This window comes from Aplysia californica, unplaced genomic scaffold (genome assembly GCF_000002075.1).
Source record: "Aplysia californica isolate F4 #8 unplaced genomic scaffold, AplCal3.0 scaffold00092, whole genome shotgun sequence".
Lineage (NCBI taxonomy): Eukaryota > Metazoa > Mollusca > Gastropoda > Aplysiida > Aplysiidae > Aplysia > Aplysia californica.
Window position 1 is genome coordinate 1,626,769 of NW_004797362.1, and position 13,547 is coordinate 1,640,315.

General features: G+C 39.8%; 1 protein-coding gene across 1 annotated transcript in view; it reads left to right on the top strand.

Moving 5' to 3' along the window:
- Positions 1–12,079: 12,079 nt before the first annotated feature.
- LOC101846064 overlaps positions 12,080–13,547 on the top strand; it is a gene marked incomplete in the record, with an annotated part of 10,160 nt that continues 8,692 nt past the window's right edge. Inside the window, 1 exon segment of the mRNA XM_013080606.2 lies at positions 12,080–12,260.

Here is a 13,547-nt window from a genome sequence, read left to right on the forward strand (position 1 = left end):
GGTGGCTGTTTTGTTTTGTTTTGTTTTTGAAATGTGGCGAAGAAATGTGGCTATTTGGAAAAGACGTCAGTGAGACAAGAACGCAAGACAATGTGTACATTGAAACAATTTAACAGACTAAACTTTGAACGATTGCAGGATTTTTTTTACCAAAAAAAATTCCAAATCATAAAACATTCAAAAGTCTGTAATAAAGAAAATAATATCGAAAACTAGATCTAGATTCCTTTGTTTTCAATATCAACTGCATATGGGACATTGAGCAAAACATATGAAATGTTGCACAAAGAAAAGGAAATTACAAGAAAATAAACAAGTCAAATAAGTCCTACTAATCCAATCTGCTTACTGCTTTCGTCACGTTGATGAACACCCTCTGAGAAATATAATGGAGTCACTCCTGCGTTTCAACTAGAAAACATGTGGTTTCAAATTCATTTATTGACAAAGAAGAACTCAGAGAAAGAACGAGAGCCGTGCTTGTCAAACGTATAAATAGCATTTTTTACAAACAATTGTCCACTCAAACATCCGCCACATACTTCATGTAATGCTCAAATGTAATATTCAACAGGCTATGTCTGTTGTTTCATTGTTTGTACCTTAGTATTTTTGGCCCACTTTCTAACTTTTCTAGACATGTAAGCGCCACACTGACGCCGAGGATTTAGGAACATGAAATATGATACACGTAGAAACAAACGCGATTTCTAAATTTTATTGTTTATTTTTTTACGTTTTCTGCTCAATATTTTTTCTACAAGATTAAGCCCGGGTAAAATTGTAATCAGTTGTTTTGAAACTCATGTGCAACCATTAGAACCGCCTACGTTCGGAAAAAAACCACCAACTATCAAAGCGCATTGTACAGCCGCGCACTTTTTGACGATATCGATACCATTAAATTGCCGATTCGATCCAACGGTTACAGTCTCCTTGAAAAAGTACTCCGTACTATTTCCATAATATTCAGTGTCGAAAAATTACTTTCCAGTTGAGTCAATTGAAAAAAATCAGTGGCGTGTATTCGTGCAATTTAAAAATAAAACTGTTTTTCAGATCTGCTACATTTTAACGTCTTGTATTAAACTTATTTAAGGATTTGTTTCTTCCACTGAGCCCTGTACAAGAGTAGTGAGTGTGTCAAAAATTACTCAGATAAGTGTTGAGTTGTAACACGACGACAGAAGGAATGTGTAGTAGCAATGTCATTCCTCTCTTAAATCACCATGACTGATACAACGCCAGAGTGTTTTACTACTAATAAATAGGCTCTGAATGGACTTAGATTGTTGGTTTGTATTGCTTTTGGACAGGCCGAAGGGCTAGAACTCAAATGGCCGCTGGATAGGAAAATTAGAGTAAAAGTATTGCTTTTGGTAATCAGCAATCTAATTGTATCGATATCCTCAAAAAGTGCACGGCTCCTACAGTGCGTGGCTTTGATAGTTGTTGTTGTTGTTTTTGTTGTTGTTGTTGATGTTGTTATTTTTTGGGGGGTTTTCGAAAGTGTGCAGCTCTGATGTTCTCCCTAACATTAACATATCATAAGAAAAAACAAAAAGCTGTGATAAGTTTCAATTAATTGTTGTCAGTCCCATGCTTCTTCGCTCAAAAGTCAAGATGAAAAACGTCTGTAATATTAATTTGCGCTTGGCAAAGCGAGTTACACTTTTATCCTGAGAGAGATGTTTCTTTTATTGGCAGTATGTTGCAGTGAACGTGAAAATAATTATGTCTTAGGATTGCATGTCTGTGTGGGCGTCCTTGTGTGTGTGAGTGGGGGGTGGGGGTTGTGTGTGTATGTATGTGTGTGTGTGTGTGTGTGTGTGTGTGTGTGTGTGTGTGTGTGTGTGTTTGTGTGTGTTTGTTGTGTGTGTGTCGGTGTACATTTGCGTGTCTGCGTGTATGTACGTTTCCGTTTGCAAGAGTGACTGTACATGTGTGAACGTGTGTATGGAATTTTAGATGTGTAAGCGTGTGAGTGAGGGTGTCTCCGGCTTGAGAACAAAGGAACGGAAGAGAAAGAAATTAAAAGAGAGTGTGAGAGAGAGAGAGAGAGAGAGAGAGAGAGAGAGAGAGAGAGAGAGACAGACAGACAGACAGACAGACAGACAGACAGACAGACAGACAGACAGACAGACAGACAGACAGACAGACAGACAGACAGACAGGCAGACAGAAACAGAGACAGAGACAGAAACAGAGAGAGAGTATAGAAGGATAAATACTGAAGAAAAAAAAAGATAGAGGGCCTCATGGGGGCGAGAGGGCCGGGGGGGGGGGGGGTCGATAGTGAGTTGAGATAGATCACTCTTGGGAATGTGTCAATGAACCCTTATCCCGTTTCTCTTCTAAGCTCAATAAAAACAAATTCTCTTTCCTATCTGCTCTTTCATTCCCACACCCTCAGCTATGATTGTCATTATCCCGTCTTATTAGGCCAGGAAAATCTTCTGACGTCTCTTTCAACACTTGAAACATAAAAGACTCTTTAGAACAGGGTGTGTTTGAGGAGTCTTCGTGTCTGTTGTTGCTGTTGTTGTTGTTGTTGTTTCCTGAAGGGGCGGGGGTGGGAAACGTGGAGGAAGGGACATTTTTATTCATAATTCTTGTCTTTGATAAATAGATATTCGTAATACATCTACAATTCTCTTTAAAGAATGGAGGCGCCACAATTCTTTTTTTTTCTTTTCTTTTAGTATGTCCAAAGAGTCTACATAACAAGAGGGGCCACTTCTCTCTTTGAGCCAATTAAAAAAGTGTACTCAAAATTCGGTGGCGCCCTCTTCGCAAAAGCGCACCTTTAGCGAACAGAGTTATCCTATTTGAGTTTTTAAAAATCAAAGTGAAACTTGCAAGTTTTTGAATGAATTTCGGAAGAACGCTTTTTTAAAATGGTTACGCTGACAAAAAACCTCTTCCGGAGGAAAGGGTGATAGTTTTCTTCGTTTAATTTGACTTTAGAATGAAAGGCGAGAGGTCATTAAAATTTTTAAAAACTAAAACTCCGTACTGAACGAACCCGAACTGCTGATGAACAGCAGTCGATCTGCGCACGCAAGGGGGTGCTATTCCTATTCTTTTTCTGGAAAAACGAAAGAGAGCTTCAAAATAGACTGCAGCGCCATCTGAAGCAAAGAGCATACTTCCTGCGGACACTTTTTGGCTGAGTGGCCCATCTTGTTATTTACTATCTTTGGTATGTCCAACTCTCGATTCTAAGCACGGTGCGACATTGGTAATTCCCAGAAATGTAGGTGACGTTTGTAAAATACTCCACTCTATATAGTAAATCCATTTAAAAAGAGAGAGAGAGAGAGTGAAAGAGAGGAGAAAGAGAGAGAGAGAGAGAGAGAGAGAGAGAGAGAGAGAGAGAGAGAGAGAGAATGTGTTTATGTATCTGTGTGAGAGAGAGAGAGTGAGTGAGTGAGAAAGAGAGAAAGAGAGAGAGAGAGAGAGAGAGAGAGAGAGAGAGAGAGAGAGAGAGAGAGAAAGAGAGAGTATACATGGATAAACTTGTTAACCAATGAACATGAACATGTAAACCTTATCACCAGATTTCAGTAAAGATTACTTCAGGCATTAATTCGTGAAGGTAAATCTCTAACTATATATCTATCTATCTATCTATCTATCTATCTATCTATCTCTATATCTATCTATCTATCTATCTATCTATCTATCTATCTATCTATCTATCTATCTATCTATCTATCGATCTATCTATCTATCCATCTATCTATCTATCTATCTATCTATCAGTCTATCTATCTACCTATCTATCTATATATCTATCTATCTATCTATCTATCTATCTATCTATCGATCTATCTATCTATCCATCTATCTATCTATCTATCTATCTATCGATCTATCTATCCATCTATCTATCTGTCTACTGTCTGTCTGTCTGTCTGTCTGTCTGTCTGTGCGTTTCTAAAAGGACATCAAAAGTGTTGAATTTAAATTTAATTTTAAAAAACGAAAAGCCCAAAAAGGCGGGGAAAAGTCGCTTTCTTCGATTTCAATACTCTGACGAGCGTCTGATTTCACCACGATGGCACACATTTATCAGACAATCCCCATCTTTTCTGAGAACGCAGATTATAATCCCGCGCTTCTCACTATCTCATGTTGAGCTTTCCGTACTTATAGTAGAACCACGACTCAAAACTTTTCTCCGCTCGACCATAATCCTTTCTCATTCCCACATTTTCTGTGAATTTATACGAGGCTGTTTCCAGACCGCTTCCCTTTTATTACCAGAAGCAGTTCGCCCTCATTGTTTGATATAGGCCTTAGGTTTGACTATTTCAGTATAAAATTTATTGTTTTCGTCGGCCATATTGTCCCGGAGTGTCTGTGCGATCAAAGAAGAGGATTTGCAGCTAAGCTCGTCGGTGTGAGAATATCTGATAACTGAAAAGTCGGAGAGAGTGATCTCCCCTTGCTTCAGAGGGAGACGTAAGCCGATTGTCGTCAGAGGGCGTAATAAAGCAAGCTGAGGACAGTGCGACGGCGGAGGATAGTATCTGAAGGAAGCTACCGTACTTTGGAATACCTGGATAGAGTAAAATATGATCTTTCACTTATACAGTTTTTAAGAGATACACTTGCAAATTTCCCACGAGGTAAAAGTAAACTTTAGCCCTCCATTAGGCTATGAAGTCACCTGACCTTGTGCCCACATCCGGTGTCTCAACTATCAGTTGGGGGGGGGGGGGGCTCTCGTGGCCTAGAGGTGTTGGCCTCTCATTCAAAAGGTCCCGGGTTCGAATCCGGGTTCTAAATTTGTCTTCTTTCACCTCCTTTCCTGCTCTGTAGCAATGTTCTGTTGTCTGCTTTCGTCTCCTCTTTCTGCCCCCACCCCCTCACCTCCTTTACCCCTTCCTCTGGGCTCCTGATTCTTTCTGCAGCCTTTCTACTGCTATTCCTTCGCTTCTTCTGTCTTTCAGCCACACCCCTGGTCTTCTGGTAGGAAAGATCTACACCTAGCCTTCTCGGCCAAGGGCGAAAAATCTCGGAGGGCCCGTGTGCAAGTTGCGCACGTTAAAGATCCCTCGGTGGTCTAAAATCGATAGGAGTAGGCTTCGGCTACCACCCGGGCAAAATTTAAAATGTCCTACCAACTGAAAATATTAGGTGTGTCCCGCGCACTCATATGACCTTATGCAGTTGCGAGCGCCGTAAAACACTTTACACAAACAAAAAACAAACAACAATCAGTGGGGCCCCGAGTGGGCTTCTGTGACGACGCTTGCGAAAGACGCACAGTTAACTTTTTTTAAGAATGAGAGGTAGGTCAAAGCTTGCATTTGCCACAGCAAGGGAAGCGGGGAAAGGTTAACTTCAACCCCGCGCCCGTGTCCCCTGGCTCCCTACCCACCCTAACCCCACCCTTTTCCCTCCCTAACCCTACCCTCTTTTTAGAATAAGATAAAACGTCTTTAGCAAATGACGTCAGGGTCAACCAAATAATATTGTGGCGGCACAGAGAGTGGAGACCTCGGATGTGCATAGAAGGCCAAGTAAGTTCCGAACAGCGAGGTTGAGCGGTTTGAGGGGGGGGGGGGGGTGCTCAAATTAGCCAATCAAGCTATCATGCTTAAACTTTTAAATAACCTGAGAGGAGTAAAATATAATTGTTCACTCACAATGATATACATTAAGCTAAGAAGTACACTTGGGTTGCAAATTTCCCACAACAACTTATCCGCATCGTGTTACTTCAGTTGTGATAACATATTGGCAGTAATATTTGTCTGGTATTGTTTTGTTGTTTTTGGTGTTGTTTTTGGTTGTTTTTTGTGGGGGATTTTTTGTTTTGTTTTTGCTTTGAAGTATGATTGTCAAGAACTGGTTTTCGGTATGGAGTGCCACTGATCCAGCCTTCTTCTTTTCTTTCCCTCTGTTTTTTTCTGTTTGTATATCCTACTTCTCTTTAGCACTAGAAGACCCTTGTTGTGTCGATGTGCCTCATCTTTCTCAAACCAAACTCAAAGCATGTTAAGACTGGCTTCTATCCTTTTCTTTGACCCGACCTTACACCAAAAACATATTATACTTTGAGCTGGTACAACAAACATTAAAGCTCAGCGTTTCAATTAAAATGCTGTCACTTCACGATATACGCAAAGGAAAACCTGGCGGCTTATGAAATAGGTGTGTGAAGATAGTAACAACATTTACGAGCAAGGCAGTCTTTTGGTGAAATGGTGTGAACGTTTTCGTCTGTTGTTCGAAATGAAGTGATGAAAGCTGCTAAAATGAATACCAGTAAACGTCATATCCTCCAATCGATCACAAACTATCCCCGTATTAACACCAAGCCTATCGACAACAGTTGTCTCGAGCAGTCTTCACAAACTAGACGATCTTCAGAACTTCTCGAATGTTCCGCAGCTGCAAGAAACCATCCGTCATTATAAAACTCTTCTTCTTACCGCAAAGGCAACGAACAAATACATTCATTATGTCGAAAAGGCAGTTTTATATCTGCATATTCACCTGAAAGGAACGGTTAAAGAGGTCGTGATCACATTTTTCAACGTGTGCGCCTTTTCTTCAAGACAGGATTTCCTTTGCAGAAACTCCTTTGTGCTGACTTTGTCTTTTACTAGTTATATGCAGATCAAAGGATTTTCTCGCCATCCGATTGTGCCCTCACACGTGCTTCATTCACAACTTCAAAACGTTTGCCAACAGTCATAAATTCAGCCTGAATAGCCACTCACACCCGAAAGTTTCGTTTGCCCCATAGACATCAGACGAAGCGAGGTGCACGTTACGTCTTCACTGAGTGGTTTCACTCATACAGGACGCTCGTTCTGGTCATTCAACATCGATTGAAGACGCGCTGTTTTGGGGTACTTAAAAAGGACGCGTAACTTCGTTTTGATCTGTCATGTTTGTTTTCTTTATCTCAAACGTAAAAGTGCAGTCAACAGCATGCACTATATGTGAAATATTTGAATTCGTATTTCCGATTTGTGCATGATAGTTCGAAATGTGCCACAAAACTGCCTTTGATCTGTTACTAATTGGGCATAGTAGTAGTAGTAGTAGTAGTAGTAGTAGTAGTAGTAGTAGTAGTAGTAGTACATATACATATTATGCCCGCTGCGTATGTAAAGGGTTAAAGTTAAAGGCTGTTGCAGAGCTGGGAGAGTGTACAGAAAATGCAGGGGAAATAGATAAGACTCTTAACACTAACTGCCATAAAATTGTTACCCGTACTTTTTATGGCTACCAAACCAAGGGTCGAATTACCATTCTGTAGAGGTATGTTTAAACAATAAATAACACACTCTGTCTTATAGATCTGCTTATAGCACTGCTACAATGCCCATTGAGAGAACGACGATTAGTGCTACGACTTGGAAACACTGTCAACATGCAAGAAAAGAGTGTGTGATTAACATGCAGTAACAAATTATGATTACTTCTCTCGCCAGCCTTTTCTCATAATAATATGTGAGGCAGCGTGGAATCAGGCTCTCGTCAATTTTTGGGCATGTAGAGTTATTGGTATCATCTTAAAGCTTGTTCACTTGTCTTTATTTGGATAAAAAAATATCCATTTATCTTGAACACAAGTGGAGATATTTGCGAAAGAAGGAGGTGGGGGTCACCTGTTTTCAGAGGTAAGTTTAGTGAGGAAATGGCGGCCAAAAATTAGTTATTTCCTTTGCTTATGAGTCCCTGGTAACTGAAAATTTTCATTTTTTGTGCCTTTAATCAACGTTTTTCAGAAAAATCCACACAGAAATGAGTTCTTTAATGGGTATGAAAGGTGTTGAGCCAAAAAACAAAAATTTGATAAAAATTCACAAACCTGCGGAAAAAAGCAAGTTTCTTCACTTTGATTATATTGGCGAGAGCATGATTCCACCACGCTGCCTCACATAGGTTTACTTCTCCTTGTATCCTTGTATTAATGTGAATTTTTAAAAAAGAACATGCACTTGTTTTTCTTTTTTTTTCTTTAAAAACTGGATAACCAAGTGCTGTGGGTTTCAATATCGGCTTAAAACGCCTATTAAGTGATCCCAGAGCAGAAAAATCATTCCTAAAAATGTGGTTCTTTTCAAGAGGACAATTATGAATGCTCAACGTTTCAACTTACGTAGTGCAGTATGTGTAATGGTTTGTTTTTTGTTTTTGTGTTCGTTTGTTTGTTTGTTGCTGTTGTTTTGTTTTGGGTTGTTGTTGTTTTGGGGGTTTTTTAGGTGGGGGGGGGGGGTTGTTTGTCTATTTTTTAAAAATAAATTTGTCTCCACTAAAAAAAGCTCATTTAATAGAACTTAATGCAGTTCAGTGAATATTGATAAGCCAATTCCAAAATTACGGAGCCAAATTGCAATATTTTAGCTCAAATTAAATCGTGATTCTTATTTCACTAACGAAATGATCGTGACATGTGACTAACCAATAGTCGTTTCTCAACTGTCGTTGGTTGGTGTTTTGTTTTGCTTCGTCTTTTTGTTTTGTTTTTTTACGGGCGTGGTCGGGTTTTTGTTCTTTCATTAAAGGAAAAAAAGCTCTGGTTTCACAGACAAAAGTACTTTGGGTTAGCCATATTCAAAAGCTCTTTGCCTAGGATCAACAGTTCTTGGCAAGTAGCTACTGTCTTGAAGGGAAGGACTCGAGTGTCCAACATTAGGTGAGGAAACGCAGCAACTAAAATCGCGATTTACGAAGAGCAAAACGTGAATTAAGCGTCAACTTTGAAGGTTTAGGAGTTTGGGAGCGCCACTTGTACGATCTTCTTCAATTTTTCACTCTCTCTTTCTATGATAATAATGTAATAGATTGCATTCATATAAAATAACTGCTTTACAATAATAAAAAGAACGTGCTATATGAGTGATGCATCCACTCCACCCCCCCCACCCCCACCCCACTCAACTTTCTCTCTCTCTCTCTCTCTCTCTCTCTCTCTCTCTCTCTCTCTCTCTCTCTCTCTCTCTCTCTCTCTCTCTCTCTCTCTCTCTTTCTCTCTCGCTCTCGCTTTATCTCGCTCTGTCTCTCTCTCCCCTAAACCTTCTCTCTCCCCATTTCCCCCAACCCCTCTCTCTCTCTCTCTCACTCTCTCTCTCTCTCTCTCTCTCTCACTCTCTCTCTCTATCTATCTATCTCTCTCTCTCTCTCTCTCTCTCCTTTTCTCTCTCTCTCTCTCTGTTTTTGCTAACATTACCAAGAACAGTAAAAAGGTCAGATGACTAAGAAAAAGAGGTGATTTAAACTGGGGGGGTTTAAAACATTTTTGGGTCTCTAATATTACGTCTGGTTAAGTGAGTCGTTCCACATCAGAGGACCATACTATGAAAAGGAAAGCTCTTAATCAAATCTGTTGTTCACTGACAGTATGAGTAAGATTCCAAATTGTTTTATTTGGCATTTTTTCGTACTGAATTACCGTTGTTGTGCCGGTGTGCTTCAGCGAAATTTGCTTATTCAAACCAATCACAAACCATGTCAAGGCTGGTTTTTATCCTTTTCGTTTGATCCCACTTTATACCACAGACGTATTGTGATTAGATTTATTAAAAATTTTGGAGGTTCTTTTAATTGCTATTTTTATAACATTGGGGGGGGGGGGGAGGATAGTCTTGTTTATAATAGCGCTTGAACATGAATGCATCAAATGCACAAACTTAGTACCGGTGTAGTACTTTTGTTAAAAGCACCTTCATTATTCTACATATATAAGTGGTGTTACGGTTAGACTTTTCTCTGATGCACGCAGAAGTCTTGAGTTGGGTTCCTATATAGGGAGGTTGGTTGTTGTTTTTTTTTCAAATCGAGTGTCACCGTCTGGTTTCTGTGACGTTCTTTCGATCTCATTTGGGTTGGCCCTGATGGGCAGGGATAGAGATGTTCACCTCCTAAATGACCTAATTTGTGTTCATTGGGACGATAACTATTCTCAATTACGATAACAATTTCTCACCCTCCCTCCTAAGTTCTATACTGATATCCGTAACAATTCATTTCGGAGGTGATGCCCCCTTTAACTTCCTTCAGTGAGACGTACCAAACTTTCAGCTCACGATTGGTTTATGCTAGAAAATGTAACAACATGCTCTGTCACGCTACCTTAAAATTACAAAGTTCTATTTGACATTTACTTTGGCCACTTTGAGTTATTGAGATCACGAGGTCAGAAACCAAGTGTTCCTTCTTCTATAAAAGAAATGCATTTTAAAAAAGTTGCCACGTTGTGAAACTCAAAGGTTGTAACGCCTAATTTCTAAAACCTAAGTACTTAGCAGATAGAACTTGTAACTCCAGGGTAGCTCCCAATCATAATGTGCTAAGCTAACCTCCGATAAAAAGCGATTGTTTGTTAGTGATCTCTACCGATTAGTTGTTAGTAACCTCTATTTCCGTGGCGCCTTGTAGCTCTCGTCTGTCTCTGCTCCGCCACAAAGTCACAATCATGTTTCCAAAGCCGATATCTTGGCGTTGTTGATATTGTGCAATCTTCAGAGATATCAGTTTCACATAGGACTGCTGTTATCTGAATATACACTGTGATTTATGACAGGCTACATTCTTGCCCAGCCTTAGTACAAGACTAATGGTTTGTTCTTCAGTCTCATGGGCTGGACTACTAGCGGAGGGTTGTTGTTTTTTAAAGAAAACGTATTCCGAACCATAATTTTTCTACGCTTTTCTCGACGGGCGAGGCAAACATAGACACATGCACACATTCGAAGAAAGATAGAAAGATAGCTAGAAAGATAAATAGATAGACAGATCAATAGATAATGCAAAATAAATGTTACTTTACGTGTATTTACGTTGCTTACTTTACTTGTATTTTGCCTTTGTTATGTTTTTTACTTTCCGTATGTAACCTTTCGTTTTTCGTATATAATGTTGTACTGTCCGTATGATTGTGACTTCTGACTTTTCTTTTGCAATTTGTACTGTGGGAATGTAGCATTTTACTTCCTGCATGCAACTTTTTACTTTGAGTATATAACGTGCGTATGTAACACTGTACTTTGCGAAGACAGCTTTGTACTTACCCTCTGCAAAGTCTTTCAATGACAATGGATTGTCGCTTCTTTCACAGTTTCAATCGCTGACTGTGCTCGTTACGCTTCATTGCCATGTTGTGCCTCAGACACGACTACTCTGGCATCACAAACTTGTCTGAACTTTGAAAAGGCATAACGTGAGTTCTTGGTCGTCAAAAATGGTTTTAAAAAAGGACACCTTATAGGTTACAAAACGTCAGTTGAGGACAAGAAAAGATTAACTCAAAATCTTCATAACTATAGATAATCATTTCTTGGTTTGACATTGAAAGTACATCAACTCTGTTTTAACCCATCACAGATTGGTCCAACTGAATCTTTTTAAAGCAGAATTATCGTGCTACCATAATCATGAAGTGCCAGATCTGAAGCAGACATCGGTCATCATTGTTAGACGTTCATTTTTTCTTTGCGCGGATGCCATCTGAAAAAAAGGAAAAGGAGGAAAGAAAGAAAAAAGGCACACGCCTACTGTCCTGATCATTCCTCTTCACCTATCTGTCCATGTTCACCTGTGTTTTTTGCCTTCAAGCTTTCCAGTGAAAGCAAAATGTTACTGGCATTTATCGTGTAGATTCAAGTGCCCTGCACTATTCTATTATCTATTTGTGGAGGCCGAATGTTGCTATTCAAAAGGCTTTTTAATGGCTGCATCGATCGACATGCAGTTTTCGCCAAAAGATTCTTTAAAATATTCTCCAGATCATGACGCCCTTCGTTTTTTCAGTTTGGAGACAGTTTTGTTGCAAAAAGCTAAAAAATTTTATTTCGCCGATCGCTTTTGTTGGCCGACGCTTCTGTTTCTGTAATTTTAGAAAAGGAGGTTTCCGTTCACTAACCGTGCGCACTGTTTTCAGAGTATAGATCTAAACCTTCTAATTTGTGCATCTCTCAAGATTTATTGCTCCATTCCAGTAGAATGTAAATTATATAGTAAACATAAGCCAATGACTTTCGGCTGGCGTTAATGCACCGATCATTCCTTTCATCGAAAGGGGGCCCAGCTAGTATACATATAAAGATGTTCTATCACCTTGGTATCATTCGGTAATTTCCATAAACGTGTCTTTTGTAGGTATTATATCGCTACTGAACGCGTGCACAGTAAACAATAAGCCAACGCAAGAAAGAGATACGACATGGGCAAAGCAAAAGTTAAGTAAAGTAGCTCATCCTCACTGTTCTCATCGGAGGCTATACTGCCGACAGGTACTTGAATGAATGTAGACTAGTTGTTTTTGCGCTCCCATCGGCACAGTTTAGATAATTTACGAGGCGAGATTCCAACGCCTGCCTTTCAGAGCCAACTCGGACTTAGACTCATGGCTGCATCTAGATCTAGTGGGACACGTGTCCGTTTAAGCTTCTGTGTATATTCGGACACGTGTGTCCTTCTACTCTAGCATGAATGCAAGTACAGTAAATTGTGGGTCTTTTTCTTTTTGAGAATGACGTGCTTCTCTTGCTTTTTGGACCAATGCATCTTTGCAGTTTGCATAAAATTGCTGAGACCGGGAAATGCACGATCGGCGTTGGAGGGTGATGAAAACCAATCTCTACCGGAAATTACCCTGGAGGATCGTGTCCATGTCCGAATAGTAACTCCTGAGAAGAGATACTACATCTCAGCAGAAAATGAGAAAAACCGAGATACACAATAAAATATTTACCCCCTCGGGACTCGAACGCGGTATGTCTAACCTGTACACCACAAACGCCAGTGTTGGCAGGTATGAGGACATGAAATAAAAATACGCACTTTGCGTTGAGTGAAGGTAAATTATTATAGTATATTTAGTATACTTTCCAGTCTTCTTAGTCTTTAGTACTGAATTGACAAAAACTTTCTTAACTTCCATTTCCATTACCATCTAACCTTCCTTGTCAAAGCCAAAGTTTGTATCCTTTCACTATAAGATTGTTCGTCACCTCTATTTAAGATGCCATAAAAAGAATCCTATAGCGGCATTCCATCTAGGTACTCGTTTGATACTATCTTTTCTCGTTTAAGTATCACCTCAGCACCGTTTACAACACCAACGAATATGCGCATCGATTTTCGCGGGTACCATTTCAGAGAGTTCAATATGTGAGTGCAGGATTTTCAAACAGAGTACCAGTAAGATATACCCCTTGCTCTTCCTAAACACCCTCCAAGTCTTTACAATCAGACTTCAAAGCAGTACAAAACCAAAGTAATATTATCAATAATTGCTATCTGCCGCTACACAAAAGACATTGGTTTCCTTGGGGAGTTTGTAGTTTCTCTTTCAAACTTGGGAGAGAAAATTACGTGGGTCTTTACGCTATTCAGGTACTCAAAGACCCGTAGTTTTCATCAGATACTGTTAAACACAATTGCACTGTACTCAACCTGTGGTAGTAAACTGTTCCTAATGTTGTAATCCTCCAACACGACATGTCTTGTTTCTCGTATGATCTTGGTTTTCGTGTAAGGGGCTAAATTGAATATTGATTCCTCCCCCCCCCCCCCTT